At 48.5% G+C, this 14,080-nt stretch overlaps 1 long non-coding RNA gene across 4 annotated transcripts; it reads right to left on the bottom strand.

The window, feature by feature from the left end:
• Positions 1–211: 211 nt before the first annotated feature.
• Positions 212–7,484, bottom strand: LOC104860039. 4 transcript variants are annotated; one of them, XR_779559.1, is made up of 5 exons: positions 7,290–7,484; positions 6,984–7,038; positions 6,012–6,293; positions 3,920–4,006; positions 212–602 (listed from the first exon to the last, which is right to left on the bottom strand). It is a non-coding gene; the product is annotated as an uncharacterized LOC104860039 (long non-coding RNA). The 4 variants fall into 4 exon arrangements; XR_779557.1 differs by lacking the exons at positions 6,012–6,293; positions 6,984–7,038 and adding exons at positions 2,068–2,267; positions 2,671–2,774; XR_779558.1 differs by lacking the exons at positions 6,012–6,293; positions 6,984–7,038 and adding an exon at positions 2,068–2,267.
• Positions 7,485–14,080: the final 6,596 nt, after the last annotated feature.

Genomic DNA, 14,080 nt, shown 5'->3' with positions numbered 1-14,080 from the left:
TAATGAGCTGTCGGGCACAACCTGCCGGCTGACACACTGGAGGATAAAGGCTTAAGTACTTTTGTTAACCTCCTACCAGAGCAACAGTGCAATGCAGCCTCCATCTTTCAGCGGGCTTGCTAGACTCACGGGGTCCTTCGTCTTTAAAATCCCCAGACCTAACAGGACTCCTATCGATTTTACTCTACAAAATTAGAGCCAGGGAGCCATTTAGTGGGATTTTACTGCCATTCGCGCATAATATTGACTTGTTGGCGTTGTTTTCTTATTCACAAAGGCCCATAAAAATGATCCTGGGCATTTCTGATACCAGTTTTTCAAACCTCTAATTAGGTCACAAAGCTTAGAAAGCAGATCTTGGAGTATAACCCTTGACTGGGAGGTGTAAGAGAGACAATGTTCCAAGAGGCTACAGATAAAGTAGAGTCTGGACTCTTTTTTTCCCACGCAGTATGTATGTGGTCAAAGCTCTAAGGGCTTAGTGTCTGGGCAGACATGGGTTTTTTTTTCAGCTTCCCAGTGGTGGTACTTCCTGTTTGGAGCAGCTGGGATATCTCACCTCCTGAGGGCTCTTCATCACGGTGGTGCAGCCCCAGAACAACCTAGAAGGTGAAAACACGGATTACTAGGCCCCAACCGCAGACTTTCTGCAGTAGCAAGGCTCACGTGGCCTGAGAATCTGCATCCCTAGCACATTCTCATCTAATGCTGACCGTGCAGGTCTGGTTTAGTGTATTTGAGAACCCCTGTTTTTAGGATCCAATGACATAAACACACAGTAAGCACCTGGCCGGGAGTCAGCAGGCAATAAACATCCTCCTACGTCTCCCCCACCCCACTCCTTTCCCTGAATCTCCTGCACCAACGCTGAAGGAGACACAAGCATTTTGGAACATGAGGCCATCCCTGGGGACACGAGACAAACTCTTCCTAATGGCACATCTCAGGTTGTCATTGGTGGATGCGTTCCCAAAATCAGCTAGAATCTCAGAATGTGACATTATTCAGAATGATAACTGGAATAGAGTCTTTGCAGATGTAACTTGGGTAAGCTAAGCACCAAGATGAGGTTACACTGCATTAGGGTTAAGTCTTAAATCCAAGGAAAAGGCCCTTACGAGAGAAAAGGATACACACGAGAGACGAGAAGGAAGAAGGCTGTGTGTACACGGAGTCAGAGCGAGGAACTGTGCTACCACAAAGCAAGGAGTCCCAGGGCCTACCAAAAGCTGGAAGAAACAGGAATGTCTCCTCCAGAGGCTGAATGAGGGACCCGGCTCTGTCAGCACTTCCTGTTCTGACTTCTGGCCTTCAGAACTGTGAAACAGTAATTTCTGCTGTGCTAAGCCACATAATGTGTTGCAATTTATGACAGCTTTAGGTCACTAATTCATATTCCTGAAGAAGAAACTCTTGGCATTGGCTGGTTTGGCCCTGGCCCCTTCTCCAGGGAGCCTGCAAAGAGCAGTTTGACTCAGCTACACTAACCCGCAGCACCTGTCTCTACGTCTCCGACCTTCTCCCTAGGGCTTTCATCTCCTTCCGCAGCCTGCGCCCCTCCCCACAGGTGGCTCTTTGCTCTTGCGGAAAGGGACATGCGACATGTTCCCACGCTCCAGGAGCTCACACCACCACTGGAGAATCAGGAGACACCAAAGTCATCCTCTCAGGACTGAGAAAGGACAGCCACCCAGAGAATGATGGTGTGGAGGAACCGCTCTTTAACGCAGATGGAGGAGGTGGAGCAAGGGTGTTAGGTGAGATGCACACGGCTGTGTCTGTGGGGACAGGATTTGGCCAACCTCAGTAATAGCCCTGGTGACAACAGCAAGGATCTGATCTGCTCTTAAGACTTCTCTAAGTCCAGCCCCACTTCCCACTTGCTGGGAGGATTCCACATGTAAATAACAATCACCCCAATGCTGACATATCGGGTAAATTTCCTTGTCATTTGTTCCTGAGATTCTTACCCACCAGCAGACAGCTGCTTTCACCCACAGACCTACTCAGATCCACTTGGGTTGGTTGGCGAGGGGACTTTTCCTTTCAAACCCTGTTCATACAAACCCCGTCCACGCAGCTCTCTTCTGATGATTCTCTGTCTTAAGATATCCTCTGCAGATCAACCTCCTTCGTGGAAATATCTCTTCAAAACAAAACTACCTTTCTAGGATCCCTGCTCTTTGTACTTTGTTCTGGTTTTCTACACTTTAAGTCCTTTGTTAGAATTCATTAAGGAAGAGAAGTGATTCTCGATTCAGTCTTAACTAGAAATAAACCAAAAGAAACAATTTCATTGACAAACGTGATTCATGTTGAGAGATCTTTCTTTCCATTCCAAATACATAGCATTCAACCATGTCCTCTCCCAACAGAAAGTCAAGCCAGCCAAGGGGAAGGTCAGGGTTAAAGTCTGGCTAAGGCTATTACTCTGAAGAGAGTGAGGGAGGAGGCAGGAGTTGGAAGGAAACATTTGGCCAACTCTGCGGGCCATTGTAGTCCAGTCAATCAAGAATCTTAGGAAATGGTAGGTTGCTGGCAGGATTTGTTGCCAAGGGTCTTTCCAGGAAGTGTTTAATAAACGGAGAGATGGCAGCTTGCCTGAAGTCACCCACGAACTTAACTACCATCTGCATGATTCCTTGCCTCTACCTTGATCTTTAGACTGACCTCCGGCTCAAGACGCCCTCTCCTTGAGCTCATTTTGGATTTCTTTCCATTTGTGACCACTCAAAATTCATCTGTTGAAATGGAACATTGCTAGCAGGTGGAGCCTTTGGGAAGTGATGAAGTCATGATGGTGAATTTCCCAGGAATGGAATAAGTATTCTTATAAAAGAGGTGAGCGAGAATTCTCTTCCTCCCCCTCCCCCTTCCCCTCTCTGTCTTCCTCCCTCTCTCCTCCTACAAACAGAAAGTGGCCATCTGCAAACCAGGAAGTGAGCCCTCAGCAGACACCAGATCTGCTAGCACCTTGATTTTGGATTTTCCAGACTGTGGAAAATAAACATTTGTCTGTGTCACTCATCAATGGTATTCTGCTACAATCTGACTAAGACACATGCTGATTTGCCCAAGCCATTCCCTAATAAGTGGTGTCTGGGTCAAGAACCCAAAGAGAAACCCATTTACCACTTCCCTAAATATTTAAAAGCCAGAATCAAGACAACAAACTATCAATTAACTTATTTTACTTTCCTACCTTAACAAACACACTTTCACAGTAATCTGGAAGGCCCGTTTGATTTTCAAATTCTCAGACTCATTAGCTGTTTTGGTTTCTGTTTGGGTCTGTGTTTCTGTTTGGCAGTGCTGGGGATGGAACCCAGGGCGTTGTGCACGGTAGGCAAGTGAGCTACTCAGCTCAGCCCTAAACATTAGTTCATGACTGGAACGTGAGGAGAGCTGACACTCAGTCCCCGCATGTCAGTCCTTGTGTCCATCAGCACCAGCCCACCTCCACCCTTATGCCAGCTCCACCTTGCTCTGCAAAGGCTCTCACATGCACGCATGTGGGCATCTCAGTCCACACACCCAAGCTCCATCTGTGCCTTCCCCCATAGTCACCCCTTGGTCACTCCCACAGCCTAAGGCACGCACCCTGGGGTACAGTCTGCCTCCAGGAGTTGGGCCCAGGGAAAGACAGGCATGGCTGGGCAGGCTCCTCGGCCCTACTCCAAGGAGACAGGCATGACTAAACACAGACCTGAGAATGGACCTGTCTTGCCCAGGTCTAAGGGTAACACTGGTTTTGCTCACCCAGCAACCATTGCCCCATCTCTGTAAGATGACAGCTCCAAGTGTGTGTCCCTAACCCAATAGGATGGCCACTTTTTGTTATTCACCCCAGTACCTCTCCAGGATCTGGATCCATTCCATCCCTGGACACAATAATCAAAATGATCACCAGCAGAAATACCTGCTAACAGAGACGACTTCAACATCACAAAAAATGATCTGAAGTTCTGTTCTTCTGTGAGCCTAATGAACCAGCAGATTGGTACAGCTGCCAAAAAGAAAGGAGGAAATAAAAAGCCGGCTCTGTCTTCACCACAATTATGGAAGCCTGGTGTTCCAATCAAAGACAGACGTGATGCAATTTATACACATCAGCCCACATAGGATAATTTACATTTTTAATAACAAATTAGCCCTGCAGAAAATGAAAAACACAGACAATAATCCAAGGCAGCCTCCAAACACAGCTCAGGAGTAAATTTTATTTGTTCTTTTAAGGTTTAACGTTAAGGTTCTCCACCCCAGTTGCACATTAGGTTCAACTGGGGAGCTTTTAAAAATATTAGTGCTAAAACCCCCGACCCCAGAGACTCTGGTTTAATTGGCCTGGGATAGGACCCAGGTAACAGTATTTTTTAAAACTCCCCCAGTGACCATAATGTGCAGCCAGGAATGGAAACCACCAGTTCAATATTTAGCAGACACTTTGGAAAATGTGAGCACTAGCTAAATAGCGCAAACGTCACCCAAACCAGTAGTTCCCAGCCCAGAATTATCGTCAGAAATGTCTGAGGCAGCTTTGAAAACATTCAAAACCCACGCCTGAGCCTTAATCTACTCAATCAGAATCGCCTCCTCTCCTGAGACCCAGAGCTTGGCTTTTTTTCCGCCCCTCCAAGACGCCTGCTTAATTTCAGCTATCTGCCTGTTTCCCACGGTAGGGTTCCGCCTCTTGAAGCCACATCCGGGATTCACCTCCACTCAACATGGAAAGCTCGCGACTCATGATCTGCACAACTCTTCAGCCTCCAAGGACTTTGAACCCGTGGCTTCTTCCACTCCTGCCCGCAAGAGGGCTGAGACGCTTCCAGTTAGCACGAAGAACACTGGAAGGCTGCTCCGGTCCAGAGTAAAACTGGACTAGTAAACTAACTTGCAGCCAGGGGCTTGTGATCTCAGCTACTTGGGAGACTGAAGCAGGAAGATCACAAGTTGAGCGCAGCCTGGGCAACTGAACAGATCTTGTTTTAAAATTAATAAATAAAAATTTTTTAAAGGGGGGCGGATTTAGCTCAGTGGTGCCCACCGCCTGCCTCGCAAGAGCAAGGACCCAAATTCAATACCTGGTACCAAAAAATAAAGATAAAAAGCTGGGGTTATAGCTCAGTGCTCCCTTGGTTCAATCCTCAGTACCACAAAGGAATAAATGAGCTTTCACCTGCCATCCTTGGGTGTGAGTTTTGCACTTGGCTGAATTCGCTTAGGTTCCAGCTGACACCACTCCGTCTAAAGCCACAACTCCCACTTGTGAGCACGTTAAAGGACGGTGTCCGCCCGTGGCTGAGGGACTCTTCTTGAGAGCACTTTTATGAACACTCAGGCCTTTGATGTTGGGGAGTCAACTCTGAAGATGAAATTGCCCTTGGATTTATGCTGTTAATAAAGCGAATGTCTTTCTTTTCCCATGAGGGGAAATGTTTACACTCTCAGCTGAGTGTTCCTATGGCTTAGATCAAAATGTCCCCAAAGTCTCACATGTATGGACAGAGACTGGATCCTGGGTGGCTTAGTCCACTGATGAGTTCATGGTTTATGTGCTGCCAGGAGGTGGGGCCTGGTGGGCCACGGTCACTGGGAGTGTGATGTGGAAGGGGGTGTTCTTGTCCCCAGCTCCTCTCTCTCTCTCTCTCTCTCTCTCTCTCTGCTTCCTCTCACCCAGAGCTCAGCAGCTGTCCTCTGCCCAGGCCCTTCCACTATTTTGTTTCTGTGCTGGAGCCAAAACTAATCTCTGCTCCTTTAAATTGTGGGTGTTAGGTGTTTTGTCCCAGTAACAGGAAAGTAGCTAGAACAGTCATTCACCTAAAAGGTGAGTGGGCCAGAAAGAAGGATCCGAGGGAGCCCTATGAAGGGGCAGAGCTGCAGACACAGCTCTGTCCGGGCTGGGATCTCCTCTTCCTGGGCCTGCAGCCTGCCAGGGGCCTCTCAAGGAGGCCTCCGCAAGCTTCACCAGGCAGCGACTCTGAGCCCTGAGCTCCAAGCACAGGTCCACGCACCTGGAGAGGAGAGCTCCTCCGTGCACGGACATGCGCACCACGGTGACCTCGCGGCCACGAGGGCCCGCTCTGGCCGCACGTCCTGTGGCAGGAGGTAACGCAAGGTGTATGCTGAGAGGGAGGCTGTGAGTCTGCGCCAGGTGCCCAGGGGTAGCTGATCCATCGCTCCCCTGTCTGAAGCCGGCCCGGAAGCCAGGCAGAGACGAGACGGAGGTGAGGGACAGGGTCACGGGGACAAGGCAAGGTCACAGGGCACTCACAGCACTCAGTCTGCCCTCTGCCCTGCAGGGAAGCGACATTTCTGAACAGGCGGAGAAACTTAGAAGAAGGAGTACAGAAGGGATCTGGAAATCCACACCCTACTCCCAGCTCCTCCGGGCATAGACTCTGTGTCTGGGGCCGGCCTCTCTTTCATCTGTCCTGGACGCCACTGCCCCTAACGGGGTCTGAAATTCCCAAGACGATGCGCACAAGCAGCCATGACCAAAAGCACCGAGGCTGGGGGGCACTGCGCTGCCCACACCCCCGCTCCGCCAGTCTTCGATCACAGCTGCGTGGGCCCTTAGGACGTCAGGCACCGCTGGGACGGAAAATCCACGGTGGGCCCGTCTGAGTCCGCCGTGCTCGCAGCTGTGACCCCGTCGCCTGGTCCTCTCTAGGACAAGAAGTCTCGCGAAGGGACTCCAGGAGGCCTCCAGTGTCTACGTGCTCCTGCTAGTTTCACTGTTCCAGCTACAGAAGAGGTTACAGGGAACCTAGGGAATTCTCAAACATCGTGGGCAATGGGGGCAAACGTTAACTGCCACGATCTCTACCGGATGGGTAAGGAATCGAGCTGGGAGCGGTGGGGCAGGGCCACAGAAGCCTTGGGGATACAGTCCTACCACGGGTCTGGGGGGGTGTGGGTGTCTCCAGAAATGTCTGGGCACAGCAGCCCCCGGGCCTTGTATACCCACAGCAGCGCCCACTCACCCAGTCAGCGAGCCCACCCTGGGTTCCGTGAGCCTCCTCTGCTCTGAGCTCACTACTGTCGGGGAAGGAAAGATCAAAACGTATTCCTTTTCCTACAAACTTAAATCTACGTAGAAAGACCAATTATGATAAAAAGAAAAAACAAATCAAAGAAGAAGGGGGGGGAGAGGAGGAGGAGGAGGAGGAGGAGGAGGAGAAAGAAGGAAAAGAAAATTAGAACGCCCCAAATGTCAAGCAAGATTTTCAGAAGCCAAGAACTTCCCTGAGAAAGATCTCCGGGCTCGGACAGAGGAAGGCGTGTCTGACCTGGGGTTGCAAGAGAGGGCGAAGAAGGACAGAGCTGGCACCGCTGTAGCGGCAGCAGAGATGCGATGGTCTTGGTTGAAGGCTCGCGCTAGGCGCTAGGTCCGGCCTCAGCCGGCGAGGCCTGCGGGAGTCAGCAGTTAGGCGATACCGCCCCCTAGCGAGAGGAGCGGGGAGCGTGCTTAGCTGAAAGGAGGCTGTGCGGCAGCCGGTCAGGGGACGCTCGAGGGACGCGGGGACACGCCTGTCACCCATGTTCCACCTCACCTGAGAAGTGGTGGCTACGGTTACCTTCATTCTTACAAATAAGAAAAAATGATGATCAGAAATATGGACGGTTTCCCAGAGTCACTAATTGAAATAGTGGCAAAGCCGGGCAGCCTCTCAAATTCTTCCCAGGTTGGAGCAGCCGGTGTCAGAATTAACATCCCGGAGTGAATACCGGTAGGGAAAATAAATTACACCTCTCAGAATTCTAATGAGGAAAAAAAAGTGCAGCTTAAATATACCTGAGGTTTGAATGCGTGGCTATCTCGAGTTAAATTACCTTCCACGCGGATCAACTCGGAGCATCCTAAGATGCTCGGGGCAGTTTCAGTGGAAAGCAGCTCCCAGCCACTGCCCGCTCTCCCGCTTACGTCTCCCGTGCTGCCTCTGCAGTGTTGGAAGGTAAATGGCTCCAGGAGAAGAAGCCCAGTTCTTAACCCAGATCAGGGAGGGGAGCAAGCTTTCCTTGACAGCCAAATATAAAGGCATCTCTCCTTTTTCTACAAGACTGCCTTTTAAAAGAAAGTTGCGGGTGTGGTGGCGCAGGCCTGTAATCCCAGCATTCGGGAGGCTGAGGCAGGAGGATCGCTGTGCGTTCAAGACCAGCCTGGGCTACATAGTGAGTTCCAGGTCAGTCTCAACTACATAATGAGACCCTGTCTCAAAAAACAAAAACAAAAGAAAGAAAGTAAGTTGCGGGGGCGGGGATTTAGCTCAATGGTTCCAGCGCCTGTCTCGAAAATTCAAGGTCCTGAGTTCTAGCCCCGGTATCTAAATAAATAAATGGGATAAACCATATGAGTCTCTGTAGAAGTGCGTTGCATGGAAAATGCTATCCCAAAAGCTTACATTCTATGTAACTGCACTGAGACAACACTTTCAAAATGACAAGATTATAGAAACAGAGAACAGATTGGTGGTTACCTGGGATCAGGGAGGTTGAGGAGAGAAAGTAGTAGGTGTGGCTATAAAAGACCAACCGGAAAGATTTTCCTGGAGGTGGAGAAGGTCTGTATCCTGACTATGGATGTTTGTGCACTGACTGTGGTACTGTCATATGATGTGGTATAGTTTTGCAAAACGTTACCACTGGGGGAATATTGCAAAACGGGACATAAGCAAACCAACAAGTATCTCAAAATACTTTAATTTTTCTAGAAATCTAAAGAAACCTCTTAGGTGTTTGCAATGTTTAAAAACAGTTGAAGTCATGAACAGACTTTAAAAGTTTATTTAAGCCACTCTGTAGTGTAAGTCTAAGAAAATGGGAATATTTTGGGTCTTTTGAATGAACGAATTCCCCCTATAAGTGGGAAAAAGCTTTATTGGCCAGGCCGTAGGTGGGTATGTATTTTTTGTGTAGTATCTTACTTATCTTAATACATTTTGTGATCTACATTTTTTGCTTTTTTTGGTACTGGGGATCAAACTCAGGACTTTGCGCTTGTGACACAGTCAGTGGAACCACTGAGCTCAATCCCTGGCCCTTTTTTTTTTTTTTTTTTTTTTTTTTTTGGCTTTTTCAGACAAGGGTCACACTTTGTAGTTCAGGCCGGCGCTGAACTCACTATGCAGCCCAGCCTGGCCTCGAACTCATGGTGATTCTCCTGCCTCAGCCTCCCAAGTGCTGGGATTACAGATGTGGGCCACCGTGCCCGGCTTGCCATGTCCTTTCGTAAGTATGTGTTCATAGTAATGTTTGCATTCCTTGTGGGGGATTGGTGCATACGCATAGCACATCTTAATTCCTTTTTCATCCCTTCTCCCCTCCACTTCTCCTCCTCTGTCTCTTGATCCCCTTCCCCTTGAGAAAGATTTACCTCCCTATATTTTACTATGAAAACTGCTGTCTGAAGCAGGATTCCCCAGCTCATACCATTATGGCCTACCTAGTAGGTTTGGGAGCTGAATCCAATTATGTCTGGATTTGTGCATATTTTCATCATCAGCCCTACTGACCATTCAAGGAATAATCATGGTTGTGTGAGATAATTTTCTCTCTTTCTTTGGAAATTCTGAAATATTTAAAGATCAACACATCATATCTGTAATTTACTATCAGATATATTTGAAAAATATCTATCTCATGGTTTCAGGAGTAAATTTGGGGGCAAGGGGTGAAGGACACATGGCAATACATTGTACTATGCAATTTTTCTGAAGTTAGTTCAAAATATTTTCGATTTCTGAAATATTCTAGACAGTATCCACTATCCAGCCGATATTTATAAAACATCTGTCCAGGTGGACCTTGAGTAATGAGCATATTGTTACAAAGCTCTGCAAAAATATTGCTCAGGTCAGTTTTTTGTTCTTTCCTCTTTTCTCTTCTCCATGAAAACTATAATTAAAAAATGACTCCACGCCAGAACTCCTGAAAAGCAGAGAAGGTACATTTTAAATTGAAACAAGCCCTGCCCAGGTGTAACCTGTTCACCTGCAGAGGCTGGGCTGATTCTGGCCTGGAACCGGGGGTTCCCAGTTGGCACATCTCTAAAAGGCTCCTTTGTAGCCGAAAAACTGGTTTCGGTGAGGGTGAGTTCACCCCAAAGGGCCATTTCCTCACTAGCAGCACAGCAAGACGCCCAGAGACTCCAGCGGGTGTAGGAACCACCTCCACCTGCGCTGGGGCAGCAGTGTGGGAAAACGGAGGGCTCTGCAGGGGGATCACGAGCAAGAGAGAGCAAGGGACTGAGCTTTCGATCTGGCAGTGAGGCTGCAGAACCTCATCTGCAGTCATTTTATACAGAGAGCGACGTCGATGCTGTACAGTAGCACGTATTTCATATTTTCCAGCACTACACCCCTAAAACACCCGCAGTTCAAGCAACCCCAGCTCTCCCAGGCCGAGGCCTTGCGGTGCACACGGCGCATGGGGCTGCAGACCCTCCCCGGGCTCCCGGCTTCCTCGCCCCATGCATTAGAGGACACGAGTGTCTGAACACCAGGTGACGCCGTGTGTACTGGCTTAGGAGCAGTGACTTCTCTGCTCTCCTGCTCCTTATCGCCTTGCTCCGTATCATAACGTTGCCTTGATTGTCTCTCTCCAGACAGATGCAAATCAACAGTCCAGGCTGTACAAGGCAGACCTCTCTGAACACTCCTTACACACACACACACACACACACACACACACCCATCGGACGAGGCCAAGTCTCCCCATAAATTTGTAAACTTGTTACCATAGAGACAGCCTCTGGGTACCACAAGTGTGAATCAGCAGTGCCACCTAATGGGCCATTGATTGTCCTGCATCTCCCAAACCCCATGACCTTGAATGGAAGGAATTTGCTTTGCTTTGCTTGCTACCTGGCACTCTCCCAGAATATTCTAGAGACACGTCCATTGATATCAACTTTAACCAAGTTCTTTGAAGGCTTTTCCTTCCCACACACAGAATTATGGTCCCATATCACATTGGGCCTAACAATCTCTCCTTTCCCAGATGCTTGGCTTTACCAGCTCATACCTGGCTCTGAATAAGTCAGGAACTGCCCTGGCACCTTGGCTGGTAATATAATGACTAAAAATAAACCAATTCCTAATAAGGGGGATAAAATGATTGTCCTGCATCTCCCAAACCCCATGACCTTGAATGGAAGGAATTTGCTTTGCTTTGCTTGCTACCTGGCACTCTCCCAGAATATTCTAGAGACACGTCCATTGATATCAACTTTAACCAAGTTCTTTGAAGGCTTTTCCTTCCCACACACAGAATTATGGTCCCATATCACATTGGGCCTAACAATCTCTCCTTTCCCAGATGCTTGGCTTTACCAGCTCATACCTGGCTCTGAATAAGTCAGGAACTGCCCTGGCACCTTGGCTGGTAATATAATGACTAAAAATAAACCAATTCCTAATAAGTAGGGGATAAAACTTTGGGGATTAGAAACAAAGGGGGCCCTCTTTCATTAATTTAATCAGCCAAAGTGACTTCTCATTCATGAAATAAAATGTGCAGGAAGTGAGTTTTTAAATTTTCTACAAGGACCCTGCCTATCTCATCTTCTCACAGAAAGTTCTTAGGCACAAATTGAGGTCTCTTGTCCCCACTGTGTCCAGAGGACTCGCGTGGTGCTGTCTGGGTGGAGCACAGGCAGTATCCTGTCCCCATCTTCACCAGCCCACCCTTCCATCTGCTGCCAAATCCTCCTGCCCGCTCATCTCCACCCATGACCCAGGCACAGCACTGTTACATCCACCTGGCCCAGCCCTGGCACCCCCCCAGGTCAAAGCCAGCCCCTGCTGTCCTGCCCATTGTCCTCCCCCGAGCAGTGATTGCTCGTGACACACACAAGTGAGGAAACCCTTAGTGGACGTCTGCAAGTAACAGGGTGTCCTCTGAGATTCTTCACGCTTAAGGGTGCAACATACTGAGGCCTGTGGTCAGTAAAGATGGAAGTGCAGACTCCAGGGGAGCACAGACTCATAACAAAGTACAGGCATTCTCCGGGCAACGGAAGCAAGGGAGACCAGGCCCACAATCTTTTTGTCAAAACACTTGGCGACGTGAGGTTGTGTTCTAAGAAGGGTCTGGGATATCACCCATGAGCAACCATCTTTTTGCATCAAAACAAAAGGACTAAAGTGAGATACAGACAGACAATAGCTGTGCTCCAGTTCAGGCCGGATTTGCACAGAGTGAATTTTAGTACCAAAAAGGGATAGTTTCTGTTTTCGACAACTTGAGATTTAAGAATTGCAGATAAGAGCTTGCAGACCCATGCATATAACACAAGAAAGGAGACTTTTTGTTGACCAGGGGACATGAGGGGATGCTTCACTGAGGAGCTGGTGTTTGAGCTGAGATCTGGGAGGGAGAGCGGGCTGGGGGAGACCAAGCATGCGAACCCAGGTGAGAGCCAACAGGAGACGCCGGGGCAGCCTCAACTGGCTCAGTGTGCTTGGAGCACCAAGCCAGACTCCCACCTTGTACGCATCCCCAAGTCAGCATCAAAACTGCTGTTGCAGGAATCCTGTCCTGACTATCCCCGCCCACCTTTTGTAGACTGTGTGCACATGTTTTAAAAGCTCTGTGAACTTGCCCAGACCACTGCAGATCTGAAATTCTTTCTGCACTAGCGATATCAGCTCTACTTTGCATCCTCTCTTCTAAAGCCTGCTCAAGCCTTTTCTGGAGCAGCCGTTACCCCTGCAACTCCAATCACATCAGCAACGCACAGTATCAGCCACCCATCCCTACAGAGTTGAGATTCTCTATTATTTGGATGGGCATGGAATGACTTTCATCCTGGCTGTTAAGAGCAGGGAAAGGAATCTCTCAGGGTCTTTGTGTGCTATGTCTTTTCTCCTCATCCCTAGTCCACACAACAAAAAGTTACTCTGACTTTGGCCAAAGAGACAGAAAGAATCTTTCTGCACATTCTCTCAAATCGGTGGCATTTCCAAAGCAGTAGCGTAAATATTCAGGCAATAAACAAGGAGAGCCAGATGGAGTGGTCTTCACAGTTACTTTCACATCTCTGTCAAAAGATTTGGCGAGTATGTAAATAGTATTTAAACATTAATTTGACTTTGCAACCAAATATTTCCACGAACAGCACTGATCACCTTCTGATCGCTAATGCAACTTCCTCGTCAGCATTTCTTCAAAACTCATTAAGGAAGGCTGGCTCCAAAATCCAGGATATAAGACCCAGAAGGGCCCTGCCTGGAGGGAGGGAGGGGCCGCACTGCCCACAGCAGCCCCTGCTGCCGCCTCCCCAGCCCTCAGAGGTATCAGCAGGCGAAACCCCAAGTTGTAAATAGACCCTGAGGCAATTTGGAGAACCAGGAGGAGGGCTAGCAGCATGGGGCTATTTCTGCAATGCGTCTATTCTCCAGGGCTGGATAAGTCAGCCCGAACTCCTCCAAATTTTATTTCCTGCAAACAGTGAAAGTAAAACTATATTATTGGTTCAGAGTTGTTCAGCGTGGGTTTCTTCTCAACTTTTGAAGACATGCACAGCATAAAACCAAATATATTTTAATATACTAGAAACGTGCAGTGGGTTTTAATGAGAATGATTCACCCTAGGAAAAGAGGCCTAGCTGATACAGCAGAGGAAGTAGGTGTCTGCAACACCTCCCTCCCTGTCACCCCAATGGGATAAGTGGTCTGTGCTGACATCTGGTCTACCACACAGTCTCCCAAAGGCTGCCGTTGAGCTAGTGGCACAGGTGTGGGAAGGAAGGTCCAAGCTCTGGGAATGTCCTCCAGGTTGGCAAGCCCACTTTGAGGACCAATGCCATGTTCAGCCTTGTGCTATGCAATGAGGACGACACATGGAAAAATTCTGACTTGGCCACGATGGAGCATAGGTAGTTTTGGCAGGCAGAATAACAGCCCACAGAGACACCCACATCCTAAATGCCAGAATCTGAATCTGCCATCCACATGGCAAAAAGGATTTTGTGGATGTGATTAAACTGAAGATCCAGAGATGATGAGATTAACTGGGTTTTCCAGATGGACACTTAAGGGGCATCAAAAGCCTCTGTAATCGAGAAAAATAATGACTAAA

This window comes from Fukomys damarensis, unplaced genomic scaffold (assembly GCF_012274545.1).
Source record: "Fukomys damarensis isolate Sample0158 unplaced genomic scaffold, DMR_v1.0_HiC HiC_scaffold_7, whole genome shotgun sequence".
Classification (NCBI taxonomy): domain Eukaryota; kingdom Metazoa; phylum Chordata; class Mammalia; order Rodentia; family Bathyergidae; genus Fukomys; species Fukomys damarensis.
This window is presented reverse-complemented; position numbering and strand designations above follow the sequence as displayed.